This window comes from Ursus maritimus, unplaced genomic scaffold (assembly GCF_017311325.1).
Source record: "Ursus maritimus isolate PB19 unplaced genomic scaffold, ASM1731132v1 scaffold_9, whole genome shotgun sequence".
Taxonomy (NCBI): domain Eukaryota; kingdom Metazoa; phylum Chordata; class Mammalia; order Carnivora; family Ursidae; genus Ursus; species Ursus maritimus.
This window is the reverse complement of record NW_024427107.1, coordinates 57,655,392-57,683,323: the sequence shown is the minus strand read 5'-3', so window position 1 is coordinate 57,683,323 and position 27,932 is coordinate 57,655,392. Positions and strand designations below refer to the sequence as shown.

Below are 27,932 nucleotides of genomic sequence, written 5' to 3'. Positions count from 1 at the left end.
GGATTAAAGTTTGAAGGTAAGAGTGCTTTGAAGGGAAAAAAATAATGCTGACAAATAGTGTACCTTCAACTGGTTGTGTAAAAGGGAGGATTTAAGCTTTATAAGAGCTTATGGGGATGCTGATTATAACAATGAAATTATTACACAAATTAAAAGAAGATTATTAATGGTATGGCTCAATTACGGCACAGTTTGTTGGTTATATTTAGTTAACTTACTAAAAAAGTTACTGTGCGCAGGTTTGAATTAAAAATACTATTTTATTTTCATACCCTAAGAAAGGGGTATATTACTGTAAACCACTGTCACCTGCTGTAGAATATATTTAGACATTTCTGTGGAAAATTATACTTAAAATTCTTAGTTCAATATGCATTTCATTTTCGAATCATGATAACTAATGAAAGGTAGCAGGATTATTGGTTTTTTTCTGATGTGAAAAAATAAAGTGGTAGTAGCAGACAGCAATCAGAGTAGTTTTTTTTTTTTTTTAAGAGAGATAAAGGAACTCTCCCCACAAATTCCAGCATTTTCAGATTATAAAGCACATTATGTAACTTCGTTTGCCAGTGTGGATCTCAGACAGATTCTTTAATATTTTGGAAAGGCCTTGTAGCATACTTAATCTGTGGATCCTTTCCAGGGGCGGCAGGGGGAAGCATATCCTGTTAGATTTGGTGACATAAAGGTCAAAAGATAAACTGTAAGTGATACCTATGTTTATTTTTTTGACAGTGTTAAATTAGCAACCCCTCAGACCTCTCCTGGAGAAGTACAACCTGAGTAATTGAACATGTCACTGGGGAGTATGCTTGGTTAAGCTGATTCCTATTATGTTGACTTGTCAGGGGCCAATAATTAAAGCTGAAGAGCGATGCTCATTAGTGTCTGCAAGATGATTCAAAGAGTAAGAGGGAGAAGTCCTTGAGGCACACCTGCAAAAGGCAGGCCCTGCATGGAGGTGAGAGCAGACGGACTGGCTTGCTTTTCTGCTGTGTTAGCAATCCAGCTATAAAAGGGATGCACTAAATTAAGTGTTGCAAATGTATTCTCCTCAACTTAGATTTTAAAATGCATTTTACTTCTGCCTTTGAACATAATTTTGTTCCATGTAATCATATTCTGCTCAATTATGTTTTTAATGCTATATAAGATGTTTTAGAAAATAGATACAAGTCTATTCAAAAGCACTTTGAAAAAATTTTATACTACTAATCATTTCATTCATTTTACTGGAAGCATCATAATAATCAAAATCTGGTTTGCTTCTTTGAACTCTCAATACCCTGCATGTAATACATGTGAGTTTCCCAGCTTTGCTGATAAAGGCTTTGGCATACATTTGTCACATCCACTTTGCAAAAATGGAAAATTTTAATGTATATTTAACATGAACTAAAGCACATCTAGTACACAGGCATCGGCCTAGAGAAGCCTGGAAGAAGAAACTACATAGTAAGTGTAGAACTTAAGTTTATAACAACTTGAACAAAGCTGTGGGCTTTTCTGGAACAACCCATACTTTCTAGAACCAGAAAGGTATGGGAACTTGAATCATAAAGCCGTGAAAAACTTTCGTTCCTCTTCTTTTGAAATTTGCCTTGGGTAGGTGCAGTTCTTATAACCCTATCTTGGAATCATGGCATATCCAAATATGCTAATTTGTTTTGGAAAATTAAGACAGAAGTGATTTATTGAACATATTTTTTCCCTATAATCTACTGTTAAAACAAAAAGTTTGGCAGTGGTGAACTGGCCTTTTTGGGTCCAGTGTTGTGCCTATGAAATGTATCCCTCACCCTTCAGCTGGAGAGATGTAGGAATCTTTGACAGGGCTGCAGAGTTAAGTCTAGAGTCTTTCGCTTAGCATAGACGTCCTCCTTGTGCATATCTTCAGGATTCACCCTTGAGGAGGCTCTTCCTAAACTCAAAGTTTGTAGAGTTTCTATCACTGGTATACCTTGTCAAAACTGTCTATGTTTCTCTCCCCCGATTGAACGAAATCCCTCTAGGGCAAGGATTGATTCTTGTTAATGTTTTCACACACACTGGTTGGAGTTCAGTAAAGGTTAGTTAAACTTAGTCAAGGTGCAGAGGAGACCTTTAGGGATAGTTATAGATTTCCAAGAATATCAAAGGCTTTAGAAGTCAGATAGAACACCTCCTACCCAATGCCAAGAATTCCTTACATGATATTTTTTAACAGATCCTTCCCAGGCTTGGTAGGAAATTTCTTGTATCAGAGATCACTTCTTTGCAAAGCAGCTGTTTCTTGATTGGGAATTCCAAATTATGATGGTAACAAATAGCAGTTAAAAGGGCTGTACTTTATGTGGATTTTCATTTAGTGATTGAGGTACTAATTATTATTATTACCTCAATTTTAGAGATAAAGGTGCTGAACTTCGGAGAGGTTGAGTGACTTATGCAAAGTCCCACAGCTAGTTAGTGAGTGAGCTAGCATGGGAGTCCATGTGTGTCTAACTTAAGAGCTGGAGTGCTTGGCTGCCAAGCCCATAGCTGCCCCTCTTTATTTTTCTTTTTTTTATTGCTAGAAATCTATTTTCAATTGCTCTCCTTTCCAAAAAGGAGATTTAAAAATCTCTCCACAGATTATTTATTACCACTAGAAATCTAGTGGTAACATGTTATTATATATATATATATATATATTTTTATAAAGCAAGGAGAAATTTTTTTCAACAATTGTTATTCATCCAGGCTCATGAGGTCAACATTGCCCATCAGACTGTTGATGCATAGTAGTGACATGAAAAGCATTGCCCAAAACAAGTAGCTTCTTTGAGTTTATCTAGTAGAGCTCTAATTTATATTTAATACTTTGTGTATCTTAAATCTTACTCAGAAGGACCATCTTTGACATGGAATTATAGTAGAAGGGCTACTTGATTGAGATTCTTGAATCTGTTTTAACTAGCTGGAAAAATTTGGGTGAGCCACACAACTCCAGGAGTATAGTCCTTTAGCTCTTAAAAGAAGCATGAAGGAATCCTTTTTCTAGTGATTTTCTGGGTTTGATACTAGAGTAAAATGGCCTGCATATGAGAACATTTTTTTACCAATTTATGTATTGAAACTTTTAGAATAATTTATGGGTGTTATCATCTTATGCAGTGTAATATTTCCCAAGACCTGTCGTATTGGAAACATAATCAGTATTGACTTGTGACAATGTTATAATGCTGAATTCATACTCATTTGCATAAAGAAGATTGACAGTGCTTGAATTTTTTTTTTTTTTAAAGATTTTATTTATTTATTCGACAGAGATAGAGACAGCCAGCGAGAGAAGGAACACAAGCAGGGGGAGTAGGGGAGGAAGAAGCAGGCTCATAGTGGAGGAGCCTGATGTGGGGCTCGATCCCATAATGCCGGGATCATGCCCTGAGCTGAAAGCAGATGCTTAACCGCTGTGCCACCCAGGCGCCCCGACAGTGCTTGAATTTAAAAGGATCTGTCCTAAGCCTTGAACATTTTTTTGCTTAAAGGTTCCCAATAGTGAGGGGTAGTGGAGAGAGGTATTTAATTATACATTTTCATTTTTAAATGAATTTATTGATTAAAACTAGAAACAGTACAACTTCCACCTTAACTCATAAATTTCAAAGATTTCTCTTTGTGATGGAATGAGATAAACCAATTATATATTCTGCCCAGTATGTGTCTCATCTGTTCCTTTAAAAAAATGTTAAAGCGCCATTGAACCAATTTTTACGGTACTATTAATCAGTGTAATCAGTATTAATACACTACTTTACCAGCTCAGTGCCACTTGTCAGTAATATGACAGGGCGAATTTTACATCTTCTTCACAAAGGCTTTCAACTATTAGGGGGGAGAAAGGAGATCAGGATTTTAATTGTTAGCAATCAGAAGCCTATGTGATTAAGACTGGCGTTCTGAACAAGACACATCAGAGATTATGCTGGAATATTTTTCATCCCTTACTAATTCTTTTATGAATTTGAATATAGTCTTATTTACCAATACCTGAAACCTTAATTATAGACCCACTGGAGAGTAATACGCCTGTTAGAAGATAAAAGAATTTATGTTAGAGTTAAGGGTTTTCAAATGTTCTGACTAGCTTCCTTTCCTCTGGTTTCTTGGTTTGCAGGTTTCTAAAATGTACTGTTCACTTCTCAGTCCTCTAAAGAAATCTTATTGATTTGGTTTCTCAAATGTCCATTTTAAGACTTGATTTCTTTATATATAGGCTTATTATGTGTATGTGTTTTCTGTTACAATAGAAGTGATCCTTAGAGTAGTCGCATGTTAATTTGTTTACACCCCAGCACAGTTTGTCTTTCAGATAATGAATTTGCTATTCCAAGCAGAGAACAGGACCCAGAAGGAAAATTCAGGGAAGCGCAGTCTACGAGGAGTTTATCTAGAGATGGCTAGCTTAAAGGCTATACCTTCAGGGGTGATTCCTTTACTGGGACAAGAGTAGATCCAGAGGTAGAGAATCTCTTTTGGAGGGGAACAGGGAGAGAAGAGAAGCCTGAGGCAGTTCTCGTTTTCCTGAAGCTGGTTATGATGATTGCTTCCTGTCTGACCCACTTAACAATGCATGATCTTATTAAGTGACCAACCTACCAAGTCATTTGCTTAAGATCCCAGAGCTAGGGATGAGAATTCACAGCCAGGTTGCTCCAGAGTACAGCCCATGAGCTTAAACCCCATGCTTCCTGGGCCCAGCTAAAGCTTAAAGAGGCTCATTGGATGATTTCAGCTTAGCACAGAGAATACAAAGAGAGGGAGAAGGAGAATGGGAAAGAGAGATGGAGACAGAGAGGGAAAATGGAATCATACATGGTCCACTTCCTTTCCTGATTTAAAAAAAAAAAAACAATAGTGATGCTTAGATGTCATTTTAACTAAGTATGGGCAATAAAAACATCTTTTAAATGTTTGCTGTTTGATAATGGCATTTTAATGATTTTATCAGATCAGAATTATACTATTTGATATATTTCTTAATATAATTAAGAAGTAAAATTAAGTAAACTTCCCGTAATTTGGATGCTAGATTAAAAACCTAATTTCTAGGAAATTACAAAGTCAGTGATAAACTTCAAATGTAGTTAACAACTGTACTGGCAGTTTTATTATTTAAACATTTGAACTGGGCCTTTATGGGGAAAGTTAACATGGGATTCAGATTTTTTTCCTCAGAATTATTTACTAACTGCCTTTTGTCAGTACTTGCAGACATCTGCCCTTCTTTTCACCAACATGGATCTAGAACGAACCTCTGGTCTGTGAAAGTTAGCAAATTTGAATCAAAGTAGAAATTGTTAATTCAGCTCACGGTAGTGGATAGTTATGCAGACAAACTGCTTTGCCCACGTTTAGTTTACGGTGCCTGTTTATATTAAATATAAGTGTAGATAATCTGGAAATACTTTTAAAGTAATTTATACAAATGTTAACTTAGTTAGACATTTAAAACTCTATGTCTGCATTATATTCCTGCATGCCAAGAGCATTACATTTATATTTCTCCCTACTTTTTCCATTGAGCATATAGTACTTTCTTTTCTTGAAATGCCAAGGATAAAACATGTCAAATGACTTATAAAGCAAATACTATTATGTGGGAGCTAGTATATTTCTGAAATTAAAACAAATAGCATCTCAAGTGTCACTTAAATATACTGTAATACAGATTTGATTATTAGAGAAAGTCATCTATTCGTATAAGGTTTTTATGTTTTTTGTTTGTTTTGCATTTTTTATAGCTAGCAGTGGGATCCTTGTTAAAAACATATTATTGCAAGTGAGTTTTAAATATACATGTATGTATGCATATTGTATATTAATTAAATGAAGGATTTAATTTTCTATATATCTGTAAATTTGTGGCATTTTATTTCTTTTGAAAGTTGCTTTCTGCCAGCCTTGACATTTTCTAAATAGGTTCTGGTATATGAATAATGCCAGGTTAAGTTTACAATTTGGATAATTTGAAAAGACTTTTTTGTTTCTTCCTTAACGGAGAGATGATGATAAATTAAAGGCACTATTGTGCTATTGTTGTATATATGCCTGTTTTTTTTAGATTGTAAATTATCTTATGTTGCCTACAGGTTTTATTGTAGTCTGTGATATCTGGAAATAAAAGGATCAAAATTGGTAAAATGAGTTATAATATGTGCAGTTCAGCCAGATAACTTTATACTCATTTTTACTTCTTTGAACCTATTCCTGAAATAAAGCACTGAAGCCATTTGTTCTAAAACTAACTTTAAATAATGGATATAAAATATAATTAAAATATAACATAAAATATAATTAAGATAAAAGTTGACTGTTGAGAAATCATTAGATCGTTGGATTGTTTTCATAAATTTAAGCTGAATTTTCCATCTAAAATATGCATAATGAAATGACCCAGTTTTAATATAATCATTTTTAGTAAGTATAGAATATTGTGTAGACCTGTTTAGTGGTTTTTATTTTTACTTTAGTTTCGAATAGTTTGAAAATAAAGTCATTGATGCCGTTGCATAGTTTGTGCTCTTTTAGTGACTATCTGCTCCTGAAGATTGGTAAATAGTGGCTCCCTGTAGTCCTTAAGGCTCTTAGGTATGGTAAAGAAGGAATAGGGATTATCTAGATAGGACTTACAGACGCATATAAGAAAACACAGTGTTAACTATTGAAACTGAACTCTTTGACTGTTCAGTCCAAGAGTATTACTTACTAGAGAAATGAAAGTCATACCTCCTGTGGTTTAATCACACAGGTTAACACATGGACACCAGGAGAAGAAGCTCTATTGTGGGTTATAGAGAACAGCATCTTAGGCTTCTTTATTTTGGCATATTTGATCATCTGGGTGTTATTTCTTCTTGCGCTTGACCTCATAGGCTAGTTTCTGACAGGGTAAAGCCAGGAGAAGCATCCTAAGGAAGTATCCTCTCGAGCCAGGCATATGCATATGCATCCGCTTCAGAAACTACATGTAAAAGCTGCAAATGATAATGAGACTGATAAAGGGGATTTTGCTTGGAGGATTCTCAAAATACTATTGGTAAAAACAAACAAACAAAAAAACCCTCTGACTTACCTCAAGGGAGAATCCATAAGCCATTTAGGTACCATGTATTGTCTGCATTTTAAAATGACTGTTTAACAGTAGGAACTTGAAACAATATGGGAAAATATGGAAACAAATTATTTTTCATTCTTTTCCTTTTCCTTCTCCTCTCCCCCTTCTCTTTCCAGTGAGGTTCAGTTACTTGTGAATTCTGAAGTCCGTCCATTCTAGTGGTTCACAAAAGCAGAAACCAAGAATCCCATAGGACTTAACACTTTTCCTGAAGAATGAAGTCACTACGTTTTAAAGTGATGCATTTTAACTAATACAGATGTGAAGCACTGGGGGACTTCAGTGCCTCTCTGGCAGGTGGAAATGGTTGTGCCTAAGTTCATCTTGATACAAATAACAACGCTAGTGTAATATTGTTCACAAAAGGGATATTGATAGGCTGCCGGATACCTGTTGATTTTATTGAGTGAAATGATACCGTACACATTCTAGTTAATATTTTCATGTGAATTTTCAGGAGAATTTTTTTTTCCCATGCTGGGATATTAGCTATAGCACCTGCTGGGGAGACATAGAAATGGGAATTCAGGGCATTCCTGACATGACACTTCCACATGCGTCTGAAATCCAGCGTCATACCAATCATGACTTGTTCTTGAGGGTGTGGCATGAAAATGTTGTATGTACTGATTCATTAAATCCTCACAACAATCCCATGAGGTAGATACTATTAGTCCCATTTTACTAATGAAGAAAAGGAGACCTGAGGAAGGCAACTGGCTCCTTGGTGATGGGCTGGATTTGAATTTGAAGTTTGGCACTAGATCTTTCCTCTTCGGCCCCAGTCTCTTCTTCTTCGTATCATTATATCCACCAAAATAATATTTAAGGGATTTGGAATTATTTCCCATTTCAGCCTGAAATTTCCTTTAAATACCCTGATATCTTATGAGGATTTTATTTCATGTTTAAGATATATTTTTGTTCATTTTGCCTTGATGAATTGTAATTAGTGATTTGGGAAAAACATCCATGTCTGCTGTTTAGGATATGTGCATTTTTATGTTGTACTATATGAAATAGACATGAGCATCTAGCACAAGTTGTTAGACCAGCTTCAGGGAAACCATTCCTTAAATTATTTTTGTCAGAGCAAAGCCTGAGGATTTTATAAGATGAGTAAATGATCTGCCAACTGATGAGAGGGCCATTTTAAAATCCAGACTAAATTAAATTACATTCTTGCTTGTCTTAAAGTGAAGTATTGTTTCATTTTTGGTTCATTTCAATTTGACCTTCTCATGGTGCATGAAAAGAGAAAAGACTTTGGGCTTTAAACAAGTTGCTAAAGTGAATCCTGAATGAAGAAAAAGAATTGGGACATCATTTTTCAATTTGATAAAGGTTAGCCTCAATTTTTATAATCTTTATTTTGTTAAAAAAAAACTTTTTTGGGGGTACTCACTTGCTTAAACTAAAGTCAGGGATCTTATAGTTTACACAAAATAAACCCTTGGTAAAAAAATAAAATAAGATAAAATAAAACCTTGGTTCTTTCAGAAGAAAAATCACAAATGACTAGATATTAAAAAAGGAATTTAAGGTGTCTTTGGAAAGCTAATGACTTGGTTTTTTTTTTTTTTCATGTTTTTTTATTTAGGATTTTATGTATTTATTTGTTTGAAAGAGAAAGAGGGTGAGTGAGTGAGTATAGGGGGAGAGAGAGAGAGGGTATCTCAAGCAGATTCCCCTCTGCACTTGGGGACACAGCTGGGGTTTGATCTCATAACCCTGAGATCATGACCTGAGCCGAAATCAAGAGTTGGACATCAACTGAGCCACCCAGGTGCCCATGACTTGGCAATTTTTAAGTCATTCCTAATCTCGAGACCACAAAATGTAAGAAAACTTGATATTAGAGGCAGATGTCCATAGCCCAACAACAAAAGCAACAGAACCCACGTACACCAAAACTTAATTCTTACCCCCTCAGTGTGATACACTAAGAGGCTTTGAGGCTCTTTTCCATGTGACCATGTGATTATGGAGACACTAAGAGCAAGGCAAATTGCTTATTTTCCCCGTGTGCTTCAAGTGGTGTTGAAAATATCCTGAGTCTTGTCTTTTTTTCATCTCTCTCCCTTGGGCTTCCTCGTCCCGCAGGACACCGACCTGCTTTAAGAACTGCCATAATGACTTCACGAACTCGTTTGTGTCAAGCTTCGGGAGCTTATGGAGTCTTTGCTTTTTGCAAGTATAAAATGAAAGGCATGGATTTTGTTCTTGGATCTTGTTCAGTAAATTGAAAGGAGAAAGCTAAAGCTGGTGCTTTTCCTCATGGAGCTGTGATCATTTTAGAGTAGGCCGTATTGTGGGACTTAAGACTGTTTAATTATAGCATTTGACAGGTTTCTCGTAATAATAATAGTTAGCATTTATACAGCCTGTTTCATCTTCAAAGCATTTCGCAAGCACTAATTAATTCTCACAGCATGCCTGTGAGGTGGGTAAGTATCATCATCCCCATTTTACAGATGTATAAGTTGATGCAGGCCAAGGTAAGAGTCATGCCATAGGCTCTAGTGGGAAGTCGGCAAACTCAGGAGTGGCTGGCACCTCAGTCTTCTTCCTTGGCCCTAAATTAGACCTCTTCCTTCTTGCTCTCCATCTTCTCTCTCTCTTTTTTTTTTTTTTAAGTCCTGGAAGGGACTCTGTGGTGTTTTCCTTTTTCAGTCTGCCTCTTAGAGAGTAGTTTTTTTAACACTGCCCCAGAAATAAATAAATCATCTTAGTATAACAGCTTTAAAGACCTAATATGTCTAATCAGGATATAAATATTTCGGGAAGTCAGGAAATGAATTAGGTTTGGGTGCAAGAAAGGATTCCAAATTACATTTTGCCTAATAAATATTGTATCCGTAAACAGTAAAAGTAATGATAGTGATTAGTTAACAGTACGAAATAAAACGTACATTTAAAATGAACCTGACCGGGCATTTTTGTGTCATACTGACTGATGTGTACACAGTCCATTCTTTGAAAAATCAAGGCACTCATTTGAATTGTAAATTGCCAACATTGTAAATTGTAAATTGCAGTAGTCTTATTGTGCTGAGATGTGACAAATTACAAATGGAATATTGGCTGGGCTTCCATAGTGCGCATTTCTCTTCTGCTTGCTGCTACTATCACCATTAATCTCTTTTGCAGAAGCTGCATGGAGAATTTTTCTGGACACGGAAAGGACATTAAGTTGCATTGTTGGCTTTTGCAGGGCTCTGTGTGGCTTCTCTGACCTCGAACTTTTCATATTGGTGTAACTCAGTACAGTGCTACTCATTTTGGGTCCTGCTGTGTGTGGATATAAGAGGCTCTGGCACAGTTTATGCCTGACAGCTCACTTCATAAATATTGTGTTACAGTCCAGATTTTTGGCTAAAATGTGTTAAGTATACCTTAAAATGGAATGTGGTCCTTAAAAAATCCACCTCAGAATCATAAAATGTATCAAGGATGAGTGGGTTCTTATTCCCATCTCATTTTATAAATGAGGAACCTGAAATTGAATGCCGTTAATATTGGTTTTTGGACATAAGGCAGCCTATGTAACTGTCACAACTAAAGACTGTAGTATCTTCAAGTGGGATGCTTGACCTCTATACCTATTTCATTTTTCTAATTGTTGAATTTTCTTCTTAAAACACAAATAAGTGATGCATATAATTTTGGAAGTGTATCTACATATCATGGTTACTTTTTCAGTTGGGCGCTGTAAAAGTGGTCTGCATTGGCATAACCAATGAAAATTGGTGACACTAGAATAAAGGTTAGTTCCAGCTTTTTGTCTTTAATAGTTCATAGTGAAAGCATAGTGAAAGTATTGAGTGGAAGATGAAGTTGAAAATATTCCCCTATGATGATAAAGAAAAATGGGTATTAAGAAAGTACAGTGGAAACCCTCTTAACCCATCTGGACTCTGTAAACTGCACCGTCTGATGTCTAAGCCGGCTGAGGGCCTTCAGTTAGTAGACCATATTCTCCAGTGTAACCTGGATACACCCTCACTATTACTGTTGACATGGGTGTTTACCAAGAGTGGTAATTGTTCCAAACCTGTTATGGCATTTGAACTTATTATATTTACATTAACAAATGAAATCCTCTGTAAAGTTGTGATACCTAAAAATGAAAAGAAAATTCTTCCATGATTCTAAAATGGATGTTTCAGAAAGATTTAATGAAATGTTATCACTTGAAATAACAAGTATGGGTGAGACAATTGTAAAAGAGTGGAGGAAAGATGATAAGCATTCAGAAATTTTAGAGGGTTTATTATGTGCATGGATTTATATAAGGACAATGTGGCATCTAATTCAAAGATTGGCAGAAATATAGTTTATCTGTTTTCACATATGATAAATGATTGAATTGAAGAATATAGTAACTGATTAAAATAAAAAGCGATACTATATGTGGAATTTTTAGCCATTCCCTGCTTCAACTGATGTTTTCAGTGAACTGACAGTTGATAGTCAGCTGGTGAGGTGACTTCTACAATGGTAGAAGGTCGAGAATTGCTATTAACAGGTCTTCCTTTTCATTCCACGTGCATAAAACCACCAGTCATCGGTTGGTTGAGTTTACATAGCTTTATAATATTATTTTTTTTTTATGATCCTCAATATTTACTAATGTTTATTATATTTATTACTTAGTAATAATATATAGTCCCTCTAGTATTCTACTTTGACTGTAATGTTTGTGTATTTTGGAATATTGGTATTGATTATTAGGGTGTCCGTTATGCTGTTTTGCCAATTTGTACAAAAACTTCAAGATGTTAGTATTTCTTCCATAATGGAGCTCATAACCTGAAAGAAGTACCACCAGATTATAAGTTCTAAATTCTGAGGGATGAAGAAATATTGGTGGTCTGAGGTGGTATGTGGAGAGTTTGGAGGTTTCTTTATGCCAAACCATACCCAACCCTCATTCCACAGAAGCATAATCTACATGAACTTTGAAGAGTGAGAAGAACATGATTCCTGGGAGCAGGCTTTTAGATGCTAGGTGATGCACCGTTGAGATGGATCCAGTAAAATGAGAAACTAGGAGAGGATGGATTGAACATAAGGATTTGGAGGTGGTGGCAAAGTTGACTCTAATAAGATTGAATTACGGTCCAGAGATTTTTTTTTTGAGCTTTAGATTGGAAATTAGAATGAGATTGATCCTGAACCCCTTGCTTTCCTTGGAACTCTTATTGATACTTTGCCAGTGAACCTGTGGGGCCGTGTTCTAGACATCTCTTTGCTGATGGATCTCCTGCAGTGGAGTGGGGGAAGGGTTCTTTGTATCTTTTTCCTTAATATTATATATATATTTTTCCTTATATTTCTGGTATCTGAGACAACATAGTAAATACTGTTAGTAAATATTAGCTTAATTCAGTAACGAATCAAGAACTAGAGGATTGTTTTTACAGATATACTTTTAGGTTGACTCTGTTTTAACATGATGTGATGCAGATCTTCATGGCAAGTGAATCATTTACTTTTTTTGATGTTGTATTGGGGGTTGGTTGAAAAACAAAAAGCTTAAATTTAGAGGAACTGAGTCCAGACTATAGATCTCCCACCTCTCCTTGGCCCAGTGGCCATGAAAAGCTTACTTATATTTTCTAAACCTCGGATTATTTATCTACAAAATAGGAGTTACTATTCCTGCCTCTGAGCATTTTTTGACTATTTAGAAAAGAAATGATTGAATTCGAATATTACAAAGCAGATGATATCTGGCACATAGTATGTTCTCAGGAAGTGTTTTCTGATTCTAAGTATTTCGCATGGGAAAATGAATGCATCTCAGAAGAAATATTTGGAAGCTTACTTTTTGATTTTCTGAAATTTTGGGGAATTTGGCACTCATTCTCCACTCTTAAACACTACTTCCTCATGATCATTTAGGTAAGTGCATTGTCTTCCTTATGACTTCCGTCTGTATGGGTGGCAAAGAATGGCCTAAAATTCTGAGAAGTACAAAACAACCATACAAATGCAATTCATGAACATTTTCCAGATTTGTTTGCAGGATGGTTTGTGAAATGTGTCATTTGCACATCTTGCTCATAGAACAAACAAAATAATACTTACCTATGTAATAATATACAGTATTAAATCTCCCTGGGAAAAGAGTTGGTTTTAAACACTGAAAAGAAACTTTCAAGTTAGTGATTTACACAGTTAATTATAAACAACAAGGCTTGTAATTAAGTGTTGCCATTTTGGGTGGAATTGGTTTCACCCATCACTAATCCGTCTATCCTTGTCTTTGGCCTTTGAGAGATTACGGGAAAATGCACACGATGAAAAGTTTAACTTGTCAAGTATAAATTTAGATGCAAAGTCCGGAATATCAAACACCGCAAGTGATAATTATCACCACCTGGAAATAATTTGTACCACTGAGTTAAGTCAAGAATTCTCCCTTTCTGCTGATGGGGAGCTTTTAACCTCCTGATCACTGAAGCACTCCCTATAGTTTACAGTGATGTAGCTTGTGGTTCATTCCCAGTAGTCAACGTAGCACCAAGCAATTAGTAGAACACTGGAGGATAAGTGTTAGCTTTGTAAAATGTGACTAAGATTAAACTAGGAGCAAATTAGAAGCAAGGATGATTGGTCTGTCCAGTTTTTAAGTTACTTGAAGTCCATCCAGCTAAGTTACCTATTACTTCAGGTTTCAACAAAGCCCGGACCTTTTGTTTAAACAAATGATAAGTAAGTAAAAATTTAAAACGGGATGGTTTTTTTGGATTATATCTTAATCTACCTATGTTTTTCTCCTGTGTTAAAAAAAAAAAATCTTTGTGAAGTCTTAAGATGTGTCTGTTTAGTAGGAGAGTTAGTTAGAAGTCCCACAGCATGGAGGTCAGAGGATACATTTTTATAATAAATAAATATGGGCTTTTAAGTATGTTTTGCATACTTGACCTACTTAGATTCGGCTAAGGGTTGTTTTTATTCTCTGATGGCTTTTTATATATGAATGAGTTTCTTATTCGCTTTCTTGAAGTTCTGAGGTTGTTAATGGGATTTCTGTATAACCCTTTGTAGACAAGAGTTGATTTTGAAATTTTGACTGCTGTGTTTAACAAGATTCGATTCCTATTCTCAAACATTGACATCTCTAATTCTAAGAACACATTTTATATGACACAATATAGTAAACAAAATGAATCATAGCTATGAACATTCTCCAAAGACATTTCATGGGTAAGTCTTTATAAAAAGAAAAACTACATGTGAATGACTTAGGAGAGAAAAGGGATAGATATCAGAAGTTAGCTTCCATGTTGATTTAAAATTTGGCTTTTTCTCTTTACTTTAAGGATTTTTTTTTCTTTTAAGGAATCATCTAATGGAATATTTAAAACAACCTTCATTTATCTAATGAGAGGGAGGAGACAGAAAGAGAGTCAAACATGCTTTGGGCTCCCTCTGTTGCTCTGTAACAGCATTTTATTCATGATAGACGATGTGATGTGGACATTTTTGCTAACGTGTCAAAACAAATTGACTTTTCTCCAAAGGCAATTTTTTAGTTTTAATAGAACATAAAGGAAAGTCCCTCTCAATGTAAAATTCCTACCTTCAGATTTGTGTTAACATTTTTTTTAAATGATGAAATCATTAAAAATACATGTATTCTCATTAACGTGAGGGAAAGAAATTCCAACTTTATTTAGGAAGGACTCATTTAACTCCTAAACATTACCATAGAATGCTGGGTTTAATTCTGTGAAATATCCATTTGGATTATGTTTGTGACCAGATTGGCAAATTAGCCAATCAAATGCATGCTGGCTTTTATATTAATGAAAATCAGGAAGTAAAATATGAACGCACAGAAACACATATTGGCAAAAATGAGGAGACATTTGAAATTATGTAAATGATACTTTACAATACCATGATATGCTATTTTTGTGATAACCTGGGATAATTTTTAAAATATGTCTTAAGAGTTCAGGATTAAATGAATTGTATCATATAAACGTGCCTTTTTCTATGTCATGTCCCTATATGCAGTTGAGTGATTTCAGTAATAGATACCTTAGTGCTTTACTTTGGTTGGCTCAATAGTATATTTTGAATACAAATCATCTAATTTTATTCTTCTAGAATTCAATTTTAAGAAATTCTGTTATGTGAAATGGTAGCACTCTTGACTTCATTATTTATGTAATAGTGGGCAATGTAATCATCGCTTGTAAAATGAGATGTTAGACTTTTGTGTTTGAAATATTACCCATATTGTAATACTCTGAAATTTTTAATAACAAGATTTAAAGTGAGCTGAAGCACTAACTTTATCTGATATCCAAAGTAGGTGAATCAAGTCTTGACTCTGATGTGTAAATAACTTCTTAATTCAGATCTTTATACTTTTTTTCCACCTTCTAAAACCTAAAACATTCATTTTATGGGAGGCAGTAGGGGGGACTTGTAAAAGGAGTATTTCTGTTTTACCTAAGTAATTATGAGAACTGATAATTGAAAAAGAAAGGAATATATAATGCAGTTTATTTCTCCACACTTCTCTCCTTCTTCAGACTCAGTCCAAGACAGTTAGCACTATGTCTTTAACGTTTTCTGAACCCACTGTTGTTGATTTATTTTCTTAACATAGTTTGATCTTCAAAAAGGGAAAAAAGACAAAAGGATTGAGTTTGGGGGCATTGTTTTTTTTCCCCCTTTACATGATACAAAACGTGTGGAAAATGTTTTCATCATCTGAAATCTTTTGCCATATATTATCAACTGAACGATATGCTTGTGTTACTCTGAAATTCGTATGTTGGAGCTCTAACCCCCAATCTGGTGGTACTTGGAGATGGGACTTTGGGGAGGTAATTAGGGTTAGATATAGTCAGGAGGGCGGGGCCCTAGTCTAATGAGATTAGTGCCCTTAGAAGAAGAGACACAAGAGAACTTGCTCTCTGTGCAAGTGCATGTAAAGGACAGGTGTGTGTGTGTACATAGCAAAAGGCAGCTGACTGCAAGCCTGGAAGAGAGACCTCACCAGAAACTGAGCTCCACTGGTTCTTTGATCTTGGACTTCCAGCCTCCAGAACTGTGAGAAAATAAGTTCTGTTGTTTAAGCCATTCAGTCTATGTAATGCTTCATGGCAGCATGAGCAGACTAAGATACAGTACCATGTTCAAGGGCGCCTGGGTGGCTCAGATAGTTCAGCAACCGACTGACTCTTTATTTCAGCTTAGATCATGATCTCAGGGTCCTGAGATTGAGCCCAGGTTGGGCTCCATGCTCAGTGGGGAATCTGCTTGAGATTCTCTCTTCCCCCTCTCCTGCTCCTTCTGCCCCCCCCCTTACTCTCTCATGCGTCTCTCAAATAATAAATAAATCAATCTTAAAAAAAATACCATTTTCAGATGGAATTTAAAGTGGAAACTACATTTAAAATGACAAAAGAATGTAACTTTTTTTGATATTTAAGGAAAAAAGAGGGTGCATAATTCGCAAGAAACTCTCAGGTATTTTAACCTAATTGTGTAAGCATCATACCCTCTTTACAATTTGAACAGTTAAAATATTTAATTTTAACTCATTCAGTGTCTTTTAGAAACAAGCTTTCAAGGAAAAAAAAAAAAAGACAAGTGAGATAGAAAAGTTGGGCCTTTAAAATTTGGTCCTGTTCCGAGTTAGAATGTTCACGTAGGTACTTCATATGCAACATTACAGGTAGGTTTTAATAATTGGCAACCTTCCGGGTATTGGGACTCATTTTCCACTGATCTCTATTCACAAGTGGGTGGGGAGGTATGTGGAAGGTACACTTACAAAGTATGGGGGAGAACCTAGCAGATAACCTCACAGTTTAAGACTATAAAGACTATAAATCTTCCATTCGAGCCATTAACAAGCTGCTAAAAATTGTATCAAGCTAGATTTTTCTCTGCTATCCCAGCATTCACCAGTGTTGCTCCATTGGAAAATTTTGGATCATCCAGAGACTGAAAGTGCAATTGCATCTCCTCCCTAGACCATATAGACCTGTTTTAGAAATGTTGGATGCATTGTAGCTATTTTCAAAAGAAGATCATGGTACAAATGTGTATTATCCAGGGTCTGATTATCTAATCTCTGAATTCTTTTGTATACTGATGACTCTTCCACTATTATTCCCTCAGAATTTCTCAACCTCTTCAGTTCAATGACCTTTTCTTCGGCTTTTCACAGGCGTGCCATACCTCAGATTTCATCATTCCTTACAATGACCAAGATTTCAGAAACCCACATCTTCCACCACAGCCTCCTGATTTTTCTTTCACCTATTGGGCTTCCTCAGTCTTTCTGGAACTTCAGTCTCCACAATAGTGGAGAGCTTTATATCTCTTCATCTCCTGCTGGGCCTTGATTTACATTCAGCAGTCTTCTAACTGTTCTTGATTTGACTGCCTATACTCACAGACTAGGGTCTTCACTTTTCTCCACCCTTCTCAGTTATCCTGTCCTCTCTTATTCTTTGTAAGTAATGTCTTTTATTTTACTAACAGTGGTTCTTTAGCTTCATCTCACCCCTGATAGGAAGAGGAGCTCTCCACCTTCCTTCTCAGCCGACCTGCTGTTATCCCATGATCTGTCCCCTCCTGACATTTTCGTCAGTTTTTCCTTGGCAGTCTTCCTTTCTACCTCTGCATAAAAATGTATAAAATTATCCCCTACCGTGTTGACATTTTTCTCTGAACATTTTGTTTGTTTTTATTTTGTTTTTTCTTCAGTTCTCAGTCTCTTTCTTTCTGAGAGATATCTGGAGCTGAAAGTTTCCCGAAAGCTTAGTACCATAGCTAATGGATTCAATAAGGCCTACATGATCGACAAGTTACATGAACTGACTGGTCAGTTGGGTGGCCCTACTTGAACACTGGTGGTACAAGAATACTTTAGATGTTTAATAATGGCAGTCACCAGTCAGGAAGTGGGCAGTCTAAAGTTTTCAAGACATCTTTAGGGGTATCTGACTGGTTCAGTCAGTAAAGCATGTGACTCTTTTTTTTTTTTTTTAAGATTTTATTTATTTATTTGAGAGAGAGAGAGTGAGAGAGAGCACAAGCAGGGTAAAGGGCACAAGGAGAAGTGGACTGTCTGCTGAGTAGGGAGCCCAATGTGGGACTCTATCCAAGGACTCCGGGGTCATGACCTGAGCCAAAGGCAGACGCTTAACTGACTAAGCCACCAAGGTGCCCAAGCATGTGACTCTTGATCTCAGGGTTTGAGTTCAAGCCCCATGTTGGTGGGCATAGAGCTTACTTAAAAAAAAAAAAAAAAAAAAAAAAAGAAAAAAAGAAAGAAAGAAAGAAAGAAAGAAAGAGATCTTGTTTAAATATTTCAATCTACGTGATCTTTTCCTTCTCTGAATTTCTTGGGCACCTATATCATTCACTCTAGTCACTATCTTTTGTTAACTTATAAAATTAATAAACCGCAAGTTCTTTAGGCACCCATTTGTTTTAATATGAAAATTAGTTGTGTATTCTTTAGGGCAATTGGCATGCTTAATAAATGAGTTATGTTTTAATGTAGTTACTATCTTTATCTTGATACCACTCATGTTTTCACATTGATGTGCATACATGTCCAAGTTTGATAAGCATGGATCACTCCAATTCTCTTCCTCACTTACTGAGGACCACACAACTAGCTTGTTTCCTCATACTAATTAAATGCTCTTTCTATACCAACTGCCTGCGATTTTCATGCCTAATTTTTCTCAAGCAGACTATGTGTTCTCCCGTGACTGGATTTTGTCTTTATCCTCTTATATTCTCTGGAAGATCCAGCATAGTGCTAGACATAAAGTTAACACTTGGTGATATATGTCATGATCTCTAGAAAATATCTAAAAACAAAGTCAGGTGAAATAAACGTTGCTGCATTCTTTTTTTTTTTTTTTTTAAGATTTTATTTATTTGAGAGAGAGAATGCATGGAAGGGAGGTGGGAGGAGCAGAAGGAGAGGGAGAAGCAGACTCTCTGCTGAGCCAGGAGCCTGACGTGGGGCTTGATCCTGGGACCCCGAGATCACGACCTGAGCCAAAGACAGACACTTAACCAACTGAGTCACCCAGGTGCCCCAACATTGCTGCATTCTTTGTGATGGAATATTATCATGATATTAAATGTCAGGTTTTCAAGGAATAATGAATGACAAGAAATGGTCAGATAATGAAATTTACTGAAAAGAGACGACTTCAAGAACTAGTAGCAGGAAGAATTTTTTTTATCATTATGTTCTCCAGATTATGGGGAAAATACAGGAGCCAGATAAGTAACCTCAGCTTTTCCTTATTTCTCTTTACCCTTCGCCCTCATAGATTTGAATGTCCATTTAAGTGTCTATGCTGATGTAATTTTTCAAAGATCTCCTGTGCACAAAACAGTTTTATATTTCCTTGACAGTTGCTATTAGATGTCTCACCTTATAAGCTGCATGTATTGGGGGACTGTGCTTTCTTCAGGCTGGTTTACCAGATGCTGTAACTAGTGTTCTCAGGTAACTACTTGGCATTGACCTTTTAGTTTCTACTGTCTTGGTCAACATTATGGATACTGTTTGCACAAAAATTAATACATCAAAGACTCTGTAATGGACTTCAGATTTCATATTGTGAAAACACCTTGTAGGTGATTCTACTCTCACTCACATGAATAGAATGTAGAGTGGGCATGAAATCTTTCTGCAAAATAAGCTTTCTATTCTCATTCAGGGGAGGTAGTTGTAGATGTTCTCTGCATGCAGATGTGGAAATCACCTGTCCAGTAAAGACACTTATTTTCTTTTATATAAGATAACTGCTTAGGACATCTCTTTCCTCTTCACCAATTTGTAGATCATGCCTTTTACTTAGTATAAAAAATAATGGGAACAATTTTAATAATGCAAATGTGTATGTATGACTTTTGGTCTACATATTGTAATGGTGATTTTAAAATTCTACTCAGATCAGCTCATTTAAAGCCACAGTAAAACTTTGCGCAGGTGTTCGAAAGTATACTCTTCAGTTTCACATATTGCTTACCTGACATCTGTGGCTAGCTAGACTGACTTTCATGTGCGCCATTTCTGCACTTACCCTGCTAGAAACTTCAGTTGTTGTGTATTTCCTGCTCATTCTTGCCTTATAGTCAGTCAGGTGACATATCTTCTTTATGCCAGGCTTTCCTATCCATTGCTTTTTTTTTTTTTTTAATTCCCCGTGTCACTGCCCCAACTTGGTTCTTAATCATCTCCTTCCTACTGAATAGCATAGATTGCTCAGTGGTTTAACTTAACCAGTGATACTGTTCTTAATTCTACTTATTTGTGTGAGATTTTTGACTGTCACCGTTCTATATATTGATTTGTGTTCCTAATATTTAACTGTTCTATGTTATGTGATTCTATTCTGATTTCATTCAAGTCCTATTTTGAAATAGCTTCTCCAAGAACCATAAATAAACAACTCAGTATATCACCTTTATATACTGCGTGTTATACGATCTCCACAATTGAATAGCATTATATGGAAAGCTCTAGATGACTTTTATAAAGATTAAAGTGGTTAATGGTTAAAGACCTGACTGTTATCTGTACCACTGTTTATCCACTGGGTTAGTTTTGAATTTTGTTTTTTATTTATCATTTATCCCTTAGGATTTTAGCACCATTCTAAGGATATTAGTTGGACTAATAGTCAATGAGGTTGAAATTATCTGATCATTGTATCGTAGGAATATTGAAGTGAGGTCAAGAGTGTTTTAATCTTTGTTTTTATTTAAATTCAATTAGCCAACCTATAGTACATCATTAGTTTCAGGTGTAGAGTTCAGTGATTCATCAGTTGTATATAATACCCAGGGCTCATCACATCACGTACCCTCCTTAATGCCCATCACCTAATTACCCCATCCCCCCACCCATCCCCCAAGAGTGCTTTAATCTTTATTGTCGTTTAAAAATGAAAGTCAGTTTTGCTTTCGTATATTGTAGGACTTTCTTGGTTGTAATCCTGACACTCTTACTTCCTGGTTATGTACCCTGTCTCAGAGTGTTGTGAAGATTGAGAGAGTACGTATAAAACTAACTTTTAATACAGTGTCTGGTGAGGCTAAGTGCTCGATACATATCAGTTGTTTGTTATGATCTATTTCCTATTATAAAGAGGTATGCACTAGGCTTATAGTTATGTAAAAAAGATTAATATAACAAATACTGTGACTTGAATTGTTCAGCTTTGCAGCTGGTTTTAAAGTTTAGTAAATAGTTAGCTTTGAGCTTTACTTTTCTCAGAAAAGGGCATATCTGTCTTTTATGTTACCTATTTGGTTATTTATTTACTGTTTTTGTGCAACACTTGCTTCTGAGTGCTAAAAGGAGAAAAAAGACAAGTAAGGAGAACAGGCAAATTTAGAACTATTTGGCGTATACCAACAAGTAATTAATTATGCTTTGATATTTTCCAGTTTTACCTATCCATTGAAATCTAAGACGGCTTGAAACAAAATTGTCTTTATTTCCTGGTAAAAGAATGGGAAGCTCTAACTTTGGGTGTTTTGGTCAGATTCTGACATTTTGATAATGGGTAACAGTGACCATTTGATTTTTATGTAGAGGGAACAGTTTATCTAACTCTTGTTAGCTCAAAGGAGGTAATGTCAGCTGAAATAAAATACTAGAATGGCTTCTTTTTATTAATGCTCAATTCTCTTGAGCATTTGGGAGGTAAATATCTCCTCATCTATTAATGGCATTTTTTTAAAAGTTGACTTTTCTCCTCAGACCATTTTCAAGTGAAGGTGTAATTGGCTAGTGAAAGGGACCTTTACCTCACATAGTTTCAGCTTTATTATAAATTGCCCATTAGCGCATTAAAAACGAAGCGAAGGAGTAGAATTATAACTGTTCTTTTATTCTCTTTGTTCCAAGCCTGTCACTGAATTTTCTTTCTTTCTTATTTTTTTATGTAGGAACTCAGCATGAAAAGATGTAGAAAAATTGAATGCGTTACTGGTTAGAAAAAGTGTACCCCTTAAACATTCATTTTTCTCATTTCAACAGTGACCAAAGCCTCTCACATATTTGGACTTAAGTTATTTGACCTAGTATGCTGGATATAATTTTGCATGTTAAAAGAAAAAAGAGATGGAGATATACTTACCTAAATGATGTCATTCTTGTGGAGAGCACACATTTCCTTAGGATATTGGAGATTAGGGAATAAAGATTTAAGTGACTGCTAAAAATTCATAAGAAGGCTGAAGTCAGAATGAAAAAAAAATGGCCGAGAGTTGAAATTTCTGTTTATATCATTTATATAATCCACACCGTCTCATCAAACTCTTGAACCCATGAATAATGAAAATTCAAATGTATTATGAAACCTGATATCCCCTGGAATACTTGGATTCAAAATGCACAGTCTGCTTATATTCCCAAAAGGTGCTGGACCTCTGGGAGAAGCACATTATAGATACACTTCAGAGCGTTGGTAGGTAGCTGGAAACAGTTTGTAAAAGGAAGCCTCACACCAGTATCTCTCTCCTATGAATTAGACCATTCAGATTCTTTTTACTAAAAATTCCTTGGTAGAAGACCAAATTTGAGTTATTGTTCAAAATTGGGCTACTGGGCAGTGTTTCAAGGGTCAGTTTTGCAATTAATCCTTATGTGACTAGCTAATTTATTGCTAGTAGAAACAAATAGTCTGGTTCTTTGCCACATAATTTAAGGCAGGGCAATCTGGGGATTCCTTTTCTAATGTACTAGAACTAATGTTTTGTCTTTAGCACATAGTTTATTGCCTTCTCCTAAGCGAAACATGAATTTGTGATTTTTAATTGTGATTTCATTATTTTTTAATTTCTGGTACTTAGGCATCTTTTCTCTCCTCTCACTCTCTCAGTATTAACTCTATTAACCCCCTTTGTAACTTTTTTTGGTCTTTGTCTAAATTATAGAAGTTGTATATCATTGGAAAACGGAACAAAAAGAAAACAAATTGAGAATATTTAAAGATAAAAACCCTGGCGCTTTTTTCTGTTACCTGCTATTTCAAACATCTTCAGGCTATTAAAAAAAAAAAAAAAAAAAAAAGACCCAAACACGGTCTATGATAACATTACCAGTATCAACTAAATGACCCAGAAATTTCTTGAGTATTTTACATATTTCCATTTTAACCTGATTTAATCTGATACTGTTTTCTGAGCTGAGTGCCAGTTGTAAAATCTTTTCAAGTGGTTTTCTGCCCTACATTATTTCTCAGTATACACTTCACCAGTGGCATCATAACAATTTTAGGTGAAGAGGCAGTTGTCATTGTTTTTTAAGTTACATCTGTTAATCATACCAAACAAATGAAGTTTTATTTAGATTTTCACTGCTATAAAATACTCCTCTAAATGTCAGTATCTTTGGGCCCTGTCTATACTTTCCAATACAACTTACTGTGATGTTGCAAATTTTCTAAAAATCTGTGCTACCCAAATGTGGGTAGTCACATGTGGCTGTCTTACACTTGTAAGGTGGCTAGTGCTATTGAAGAATGAAATTTTTAGCTATATTTCATTTTAATTATATGAAATTTAAATAGCCACATGTGGCAACCGTACTGGAGAGCACAACTGTAGAAAGTTTGTTTTTATTATTTCTGTATTATGTGTCAGTGCTATTGAATTAATCAAGTACTTTGATCTCACCTTAAAACAAGATGGTAAATTTATAAGATCTAATCTCATTTAGTCTCATACTAATCCACATTTCACAATCTTTTAATCATTGGGAAGCAAAGCACTTATGCTGCTTATTGATGTGTTTTACCTATGATATTTGTATCATAATGTAGTTCAAAAATTCAAAATTCTTCTTTCCCATAATACCATTTGCTCTTGCTTTTCCCGCCTCCTGTGAGATCTTGCTACATCCATTATCTCCCTCTGTTGCATCTTCATTTTCTCCTTTCTCACTTGGCTTATTACTCACCTACCAGCATGAAACCTCTCCTCTCCTACTAATAACTTAATAAGACCATGGTATTCAAAGGGGAATGTAAGTTCCATGAGGGGAGGGACTGTGGCTGTGTTAAGGCCCCTGAGCTTAGAGTAATGGATGGATGATTGCAAGAGTTCAATTCTTGTTGTGAAGGAACAGATATTTTCCCCTCCCCATACTCTCTAACCCAGTGTGGTATAAAGACATAGCTTTGAAGTCAACTTCAGAGACAGCTTAACTCTACTGAATTTTATTCTCCAAACATAAAAACAAAGAAAGTAATGTCTATTCATAAAGTTGAACTATGAATAACAAAGGGAAAAAATCGACTACTATATTGTAATTCACTATGATGGGCTAAAGAACGAACTGTACAATGTGGCAACTAGTCGTTGTCTCATATTCGTTGAATAAATGAATGACTTTCACAGATGTTACCATTGGTTTTCATCTCAGAAGCTGAAGTGGAGTAAATTACAGTGTATAATGGTCGACTCTCCCAGTCTCTCCTGTGAATTTATAGAAATAACAAATTATCATTGATTTGAAAAACCATTGCCATGTTTATTAAATCATTTTAATCTTGAGCAAGGTGAGCTTGATATATAACATAATAGGTCGAAATCCACAACCCATGTGTTTGGCATCAGAGTTTTGAAAGTAACGATGAAAACAACATAAAAAGGGTAATTGTTGCTGTTACATCATTTTTCTGTATTCAGAAGCTTTGATTCACCCACTCTCCCACCCTTCTAAGGTGTTAACAAAAGTGAAATCTATAGGTTTCAGGAATCTATCACATAATAAGACTGAGTGGTTATTACTATTATACCTATAAACCCATAAAATATCTTTCTGTTGCTTTTTTCTGTTACCCATCCTACCACCACCATTTTTTAAGGAGGAAATATCTTCTGTGGTGGCTTTAATGGGCTGCCCTTATGAGCATAAATGTCACACTGGATATGGGGAGTACTGTGTGAGCCCGTTGGAATAGTATAGATTCTGCTTTCTTGGCTTCTTCATAGTGTAGATAGATCCTTCTATATCTGAGCTTAGAAGTCAATTATAATTGTACCTGAATTCAATTTGTAGGGCATTGAGTTAATAATGTTTTCTCTCATAGGCTTTCCATGCTTTATGGGAAAGTTTGACTACATACAGCCCCATGTGTACATAGGGAGAACTAATCTGATTTCACTGAATCCAGAATATAACAAAACTGAACCAGAAGATTGTCCTTAATACTCTATTTCTGGTAAAATGGAAAGATTTAATGTTCGGATAAAATGCATCAGATGTTTTCCAAAAAGTTTGAGTACATTTTTATCTTTAATAGACGAGCTTCTATTTATTGGCAAAAACAACCTTTAAAGGACGGGATTGTTTGAACTCATGACTCCTTCATTAGTAATGACTTTATAAAGGTTAGAGAAATTCTAAATTTTAGAATGGACTTATAACCACTATGATAAGGTTAATTAAAGACATGATTCAACTTTGACCACTGGTCGAGGGAGTCAGATTTTGTTGACCGATATTAGGGTGGTTATTGGGCACTGAATTAATTTATCGCATTTGTACACCATTTTTTTAAAATGTGAGCAATATTTTAGTGTCATTTATATTATTTTAGAACTTTCTATTCATTGTTTATTTAATACAGATTTGTATTTGAGAGGAAGAGTTGATACTAACACAAATGGCATGTGCCTTTTCTAATTTTGTTCTTACAAATATGAAGAAAATGCAACCAAAACAGATGTTAGGATTATGTGAACTTTGTTGTCTGAAACAATTCAGTAGTCTGTCTGCAGATGCCAGTTAACTGCTAAAGAATGGACAATAAAATGACCTACTTAAAACCCAATCTTCTCTTAACATACATATTTAACAACTATATGGGCAGATAAAATAAAATCTTATGCATTTATCTGATTAGTTAAAAAATCTAATCATAATAACAACTCAATAAATCCAATTATGGATAGTTTTTTTAAGAAGTTTGAATAAAAGGAATTTTCTGAATGTAGAGTCTTTATGAAAATATGATTATATAAAGAGTCCTAATAAATGCATTGTTCTTTTTTTTCCCCCATGGAGGATAGACCATTCTTGAAACAATTTTAGAAAGAGAATTGAAGGTCATTTTATGGATCTCGAATTTGGCAATAACCTTTTTAACCTTCCAGTGCCAGCAATTCATTACAGTTCCAACTAATTTGAGTAAGGTTTCTGCTAGTTCATTAGTGAGCTGGAAATAAAGCTTCCTCATGTACTAGGCCAAACCTTGACTGGAGACTTACCTTTATGCCAGCAGATAACATTATTATAATTCTCTTTTAGGTAGCCTCTCTTTAGGTTGGCTTTGTCATGTATTAAAGCCTTGATCTCTAGAGAAATATCTTGGATATTCAGAATGGAATTTTATAGATAGATCAGGGGCCTTTCAAACTAGAGTTTGCATAGAGTTTGGGACAACATTCCAGGTGGTATGCACGGACAGTGTTAAGGGAATCAATTTCTAGATACTATGTATGCTTATATAGTCGCTTTAGGAAGAGGCATAACCATCACCTGCCTCCTTCAACTTATCAAAACATCTGAAACTGTTAAACTTCCTGCCTTTCCCTGTCCTTTACATTTTTTTTTTAAATTTATTTAAGAGTAAAACTTGCATATTTGGGGCTATGTTGGAATTCTCTGAGCACGATCTTTTTTCCCCCCTAAACTTAAGGATCTGATCTTAGAAAAGTAAAGTCAAAAGGGTATCAGAGAGAATTTGGGTAAATAAAATAGGATCAAGGTGCCTGAAAAACAGTAGTGTGGCTACTTGTTGATCAAAATGACAATACAATTTCTGAATAAACTTAGAAGTTTAAGAATTTTAAGGAACCATACATCTTTGAGAATCAAGGGCATGCCAAAGAAAGCTCAACACAGAGAAATTTATTCTGGTGAGCAGAATCCCTGCTATCTGGATTTATGCTCTGTATCATTCTAGCAGAGATTAAAAATATATCTAATTTTGCATTAATATGATATATGGTAGCAAAGGATTCACAGGTTTCCTTTTGTTTTATGTTATTTTTTGTGTGAGTCTATCAGCTTGCCAAAATTTAACATATTTTATTACTTTTTCAGGTTCGTTATTTGCCCATATTAGTAAACCAACTCAAACGACATTTTCTTCCCTCTACTCTTGTACAGTTTATTGAACTACTCAAGTTATATCCTTCACTACTCTTTTTCAGATTATGGAGCAACCAGACCCTTCACTTTGAAAACCTCTTTCTTTTTTTTATTTCCCTTGATATAAACAAAGACCATATTCTCTAACTTACTACATAGTTGCACTTTTCTGCCACTCTTGCTTATAGAAAGTTTCCATCACCCATATTAACTATAATGTTTAGCCAAATGAAGTCATTTCTATTTCACAGAGAGAGCTAAGAGGTAGATATTTGAGATGTGCTTGTCATTCATAGTCACTTTCGCAGATTTGCAGATCTCATACAAGCCGTCCCAGGCCCCTACGGCTGCACGCGTTGATTTTACCCTTTTATGAAGTGGGAAAAATGAATATTTAGATTATAATGGTCCAGAGAAAGATACAGCAACACTGTAATTGTGATAGACAGGTGAACAGTTTAATAATACCATGTCTTACTTAGAAATTCAGCTATCTAGGGTGCCTGGGTGGCTCAGTCGTTAAGCGTCTGCCTTTGGCTCAGGGTGTGATCCCGGCGTTCTGGGATCGAGCCCCACATCAGGCTCCTCCGCTGGGAGACTGCTTCTTCC

General features: G+C 35.4%; 1 protein-coding gene and 1 long non-coding RNA gene across 3 annotated transcripts in view; one reads left to right on the top strand and one right to left on the bottom strand.

The window, feature by feature from the left end:
• Positions 1 to 27,932, top strand: part of TRPS1 (transcriptional repressor GATA binding 1) — a 247,269-nt gene that overhangs the window by 115,231 nt on the left and 104,106 nt on the right. The gene's annotated exons all lie outside the window — the stretch shown is intronic.
• The window catches only part of LOC103661569, a 36,345-nt gene continuing 30,565 nt past the window's right edge, over positions 22,153 to 27,932 (bottom strand). Inside the window, exon 3 of the long non-coding RNA XR_568177.2 lies at positions 22,153 to 27,817. This is a non-coding gene — a long non-coding RNA (uncharacterized LOC103661569). The remainder of the gene's footprint in view (positions 27,818 to 27,932) is intronic.